This window comes from Setaria italica, chromosome II (genome assembly GCF_000263155.2).
Source record: "Setaria italica strain Yugu1 chromosome II, Setaria_italica_v2.0, whole genome shotgun sequence".
In the NCBI taxonomy this organism is placed as follows: Eukaryota; Viridiplantae; Streptophyta; class Magnoliopsida; order Poales; family Poaceae; genus Setaria; species Setaria italica.
In genome coordinates, this window is record NC_028451.1 from 43,009,644 (window position 1) to 43,015,643 (window position 6,000).

A 6,000-nucleotide genomic window follows, 5' to 3' on the forward strand; every position below is an offset into this window, starting at 1 on the left:
CTGCTGATGGATATGTGATGGCAAGCTGAGTTGCTGGCATAGTCACATCTGGTATTGCTTGGGCAAAGGCATGGTTATCGGAATCTGACTTAACAAAAGAAAATCTACATGAGAAATATCAGTAGGAATCCCAACTCCTATATGTAGGAATCCGACTCTTGCAGGCGTCGTGGAGCTGAGCCGTGTTCCGTTGTCCATGGCCCAAGTTACCTGGAATCGCCCCTGTATGGCTGTATCTCAAATTCTCAATATAGGCAAAGCAGTAGCCACTAGTACCACGGCCTGGCAAGTCTTAACATCCCAGCTCCGTTCCTTGATACGCTTGTCGTGGTGTTGTTGTGGTCAAGAATTTCTGTCGACCTGGTAGTAACATTGGTCACGGTTCTAGTACCATGGGTTGTTGCAGTCACGATGAGATTGCTTAGCATCTACCTTGATGTGTCCTAAAGATATACACGGCGCCTGACTGGTCTGTTCGTATTATTCAATCAGCATATATGCATGAATTCTTCAATAATTTGCTATTTGTTCGATTAGTTTGACGGATTTTTCTACAGCCATTTCAGGAACGATGGCATGTCTTGCACTATTTTGAATTTTTGATGTAAACCTCCTGATGATCCATAATACTGTAACTTTCGGTCTCTGTTCTTACATGACAAATTGTGCACGAGAGCGTGGGGATGGTGCTGGATTGCTTTCTATACATATATTTCTGGTGGCTTGAAAAGATCAAAGGGGGATGAACTACTAGTAACTTGAAGCAATGACATCTATGAGGAGTTCGATCAGCTATTGGGTAGTCCCCCAGTTCTGCATTCCGTTGTTATGGCGAAAAATGGAGCGGGTTAGTGACTTAGTGGGGAAGGTACCATGGTGGATCATCTTCTTTGTAAGAAAACGAAGTGGATTAGTTAACAATGTCAAGCTATCCTAAATTTCCTTTGTTCAAGACTTTGTGCTTTGTTCCAGCAGCTCATGTTTTCATGAATTGGGTACTGATGGCACATCTCAGGTTCTAGAAATTTGGGGCTTCTTTTTTTTTTTGTCAAATATGCATATCAGTGTCTTTGTAGTACTCCTATTTCCCGGAAGATAGGGCAGAATCTATTTGTCGCACGGTGGAATCTATTCGTCAAACACGCGATTGGAACAAATGTTGTCGCACACCCCTACATGTGTCCGTGCCAAGTGGGCCCACACATCCTTCTTCCTCACTATGCTTATCCTTCCTTCCTCACTCGAACGCTATGCTGCAGGCACTCGAACTCAACGGTGTTTACGGTTAGTGGTTGCGTGGGTTCCAGGTTGCCGGTTCTAAAAATATCACTCGGGAGCTCGCCAGACCGGTAGTGGAGGCAATCGGGTGGGTGGTAGAAGATGGCGGTTGTACGATAAGATTAGGGTTGGGTAGCGGTGGTGGTGCCGGAGCTAGGCTGGTGGCAATGGAGGCAGGGTCCTTGCACTGAGTTGGAGACGAGCACTGGGATTACTGGTTTGAGTGGAGACATGGTGTAAAGTACACAGTTTGGAGACATGAGGGTTGTAAGATTTCTAGTATTGGAGTTCAAGAGTATTTTTCAGATTCTATGATAAGTTCAGGTGTGTATAAGAGCGACTTCAACAATAGTCCCTACTCTAGGGTCCCTACTTTCTAAGTAGGGGCTGACACCAACTTTCTGGGGCTGCAATTTTATGTTCAACTCCAACAATAATCCCTACATTTTAGCCCCTACTTTCAATATGACAAATGGGACCTACACGTCAGTCTCCAATCTTTTTTTTATTTTATGACATGTGGGGCCTACACTCCCCTCCCCCCTCCTTTCTCTCCTCTCTCCCCATCCCGATCCAGATTGTGGAGACGGACGGCGCTCACCATCCCGATCCAGGGTGGAGGAGAACGGGCGGCGAAGGTCTGGGTGGGGGCGGCGGAGCCCGAGCGACGTCGGCAGAGCTCCGGGAGGGGGAGGGGCTCCAGGCGGGGGTAGCGAAGCTCGAGCGGCGGCGGTGGGGAGCTCGAGGTCGGTGGCGTCTTCTCCTCTCCTGCTACTGCTCATTCCACCCTTGAGCTGGAGCCATGGCGGGGAGCCCGGGCTCAGGTGTCAGCAGGGAGCCGGGGTGTCAAGCTCAAGCGGCAGGGGAAGCGTGGGCAAGAAACGGACCAACAGAAAAGTAGGGGCCTCCCTAGCCACCCATGGGAGAAGGGACTGGAGGGGGTGATTTAGGTGTCTCTCTACTCTAGGGACCTAAGTAGGGATCATGCTGAAATGAGTTTTTTTCCTCAGCCTCTACTTTTTGAATAGGGATTTAAGTATAGTGTCTTTGCTAGAGTTTCTCTAATGAATTTTTCTCATTTTTTTTCTTTCTCTATAATAGGAAGATGTACTTTCCCTCTCTAATAAACCAAAAAAATCTATCTTTTTGTGATTATTGAAAAAAAATACAAACATAGCAAGCGAGCTACAACAAAGAAGCTGATCAAATATCGGTAGCAGTAGAATTAGCAGTGAAGGCCGAGGAACCGCCAGTCGAGACTCCAAGCTATGCATTGGATCTCAACCATCACTAGCAATGGCAGAACAACCGAAGCTTGAACACAAGATCATCGAACTCTACATCCAAGAAGTCAACGACCTACTATCCAGAATGTAGCCGAAGTCATCCAAATGGTGCAGAACACTCCAAATGGATCTTTCCCAAAGGGATCGAGTTTTTTAGAACTTAAGATGTCCTGTTGTCGCATAATATTTAGTCTTAACTAATGTACTTTTCCTCTACTCAAGCTATCCTACTGTATTCTCTATATATACAACGCCTGTAAGGTATAAACTATGATTGACATGATGGTTCTTGGTGGAGCGCGTCGGAATCAAAGTGATGTGGCCATTGCAAAGATTGAACCTCTCCCACAACTTCAGGTATCTTTTTAGTCCATACGGGAGCTTCTAGATGATTTTCTACGAAACCATAAGGGTCTTGCTATTCACTCAATTCAACCCTGTCCATATGGTCAAGCATATGTTCGATTTCACTTTGTGCATGACAAAGATTTTCTCATTGGGGGTGGTCAGCATCAATATGGTCAATACATCATTTCTTTTTCGGACCACAATAGGGGTTGGAACAATAGACTCACCACTATGAATTGTGAGGCTTGGGTTATGCTTCTGGGACTCAATATTGATTATTGGACAAAATCAGACATAGAAAAAGCAGTGGCGGTTTTTGGGAGATTGTTAGTTTGGGAAGAAGACCCAAATAATCTGGCTCGTGTCATTGTTAAAGTCAGAGTAGTGGACTTAACTGAGATCCCCTGGTTCTTGGTATGTTCAGAGGGAGAAGACTTTGAAGGTAATTCATGGACTGTTCAATGTGAAATTCTGCAATACAGATTGTTAGGGGTGGGGCCTGAAGATGAAAACCAACCTCCTGATGAAGTTGACCCACATATGTTTGATTTCTTTGGATATGGTCAACCTTCCAATGCCGTTGGCCATAATGTTCAAGGTACTGGTAATGGTGCAGTGCTCGTGCATGGTCCGGCTCAACAATGGGGTCTCTGGCCAGAGGGGCCTCAAGGACAGAATAATGCCCCTTTTATTGGGCCCCAGCCGGCCCCAGAAGTGCCTATTGTACAAGCTCTCCCAGCTAATCAGGAGCAGCATGTTCCACCACACGATGCTAATCAAGATGTTTTGGTCCAGGATGCTAATCCTAATGGTCTAGATTTTGATCTAAACATGGCGGTGGATGATGATTTAGGAGGCATTGACAATTTAATACAAGCAGCAGATAATCAGGGTGCTGAAGACCCAATGGAGGATAATATGCAAATTATTGATGGGACAGACTCTTCAGGGAGTGATGACATCCCCCCTCATAACTTTAACAATGAACCTGTGCAAGTAGATGTGTTCATTCCCCAGAATAATGGTCAGCCCCTACACATGGTCCAGGATGAGGTCAATGAAAATGAGCTTCTGGGCGAAAATCAAGCTCAGGAAGGACACCATGGGTCTCAAAACAATCCAATGCATTTGGACTTTGTACAAACTCTTGGGCCCTGCTAGGATCCTGTCTTCTACCAGATGCAGAGTGTTAAACAATCTCAAGCCATTCAGACATCTGCAGAAATATATAATCATTGGGGAAAGCACTTTTCTTCAGGCACGACAAACTCTCAGGTACAAGTCCCCCTGGCATGGTCTCATTTTTTTATGGCTCAACTCATGAACCCTATGAGCTTTGTCTGGGCCAAGAACTTTTTATCTTCACCAGCTATGCCATTCCTCCATTCAGAGCCGGCTGTACAACTCAGTCTACCCAATAAATGTCCAAATGATAAACCTCTTGACTGTCCTTCCAAGGATTCCTCTAATCAGGGTAAGGGGCTCAAATCCAAGGACATCGTGTTTGAAGGGAATTTACATGGTGACATTGCAAGCTCTTCAGCTACTCCTTTCATTCCTGATGGTTTGGAACAGAGCATAGTTGATCATGACCCCATTGGCTCTGAGATCACAAATTCATCTTCTACACCACTAGAAAAGATCATTCAAAAGGTCTCTTCTACCTCTGGTCCTTGGTCTAAGGCCCTGCTCAAGAAAGCACATCACATGAATGCATTAGGCATGGTTGATATGGGCTACACTGTTAATGATGAGGAGTTTCGCAGGAGCAGTAGGAATTCAAGTTACAACCAGGGATTCAAAAGTTCTGGTTGTAAAGACAAGAACTGCATTGGTTGTTCAGCAGCCCCTCCTGCTTTATCAAAGGAGATTATCCGAAACTTGGGTGAATCGTTCTGTAAGGTGGATGCCTCCAAGCTCACCTCTGTTGCTTTAGTCAAGAAGAAGGGCACAGCTCCGGTTGCAAGGAAGCTGGTCAAGAAGAAATCTGCTGTAGATGTTGATGATGCACAAGAGCCGCCAAGAAGCAACAAGAAGAAGCCCAAGAAGCAGTAGTTCTGGCTGGGCCTGGTGGCATTCTCTTCTGCTCCTGATCTTTTATGCACAGGAACCTTCTTTTGTTATATGTCTAGTTTACATTGGTTATGTTTGGAACTCGTGTCTATCCTCAGATACTTCTCTTGCCTCTGTTTGCTCAGAACTGGTTCAGGCAATGTTTGCCTACTCTATGGTTGCTCTCTTTTCATAAAATACTATGAATCATACTGCTAATACAAGATTATGGAATGTCATGTGTTGGAATGTCAGAGGTATTAACTCTGACAAGAAGTGGAATTCAATTAGGGACAAAATTATTGACAGCAATTGTGATGTTATATGCTTGTAAGAAACTAAGAGAGAGCATCTTGACAATAATTATATCAGAAAATTTTGCCCCTGAGTATTCGATAAGTTTGAATACCGGTCTTCTGTGGGCGCCTCAGGGGGTATAGCAATCATATGGAAATCAAAACTTTTTGATGGGGAACTAGTTTTCTCTAATGAATATGCTTTGTCAGTGAAATTTCTGTCCACTATGTCTGATAATGAATGGGTACTTACAAATATCTATGGTCCTTGTTTGACTGAAAGGAAACGGGACTTTATCCACTGGCTAAAACATATTCAGATGCCCGATAATGTTGATTGGTTGGTTTTAGGGGACTTTAATCTTATGAGAAGTCCAGTGGATAGAAATAAACCAGGAGGAAATGTTGCAGATATGCTCTTGTCAATGAAGCTATTAGCTGTCTTGGTCTTGTTGAGATCCCTTTTAAATCAAAAAAATTCACCTGGTCAAATAAACAACAATCACCCTTGCTGGAGAGGCTAGACTGGTTTTTTGTCACCACATCCTGGGCTTCATCCTACCCTAACACCTTTGCTTACCCTCTTGTGATGGAGACTTCGGACCACACGCCATGTATTATAACCTTTGGAACAGATATACTGAGAGGGAAAGTTTTTCACTTTGAGAATCATTGGCTTCAGCATGACCAGGTTATGGACATTATCAAACATGGATGGTCTGTACAGGCAACAGATAAAG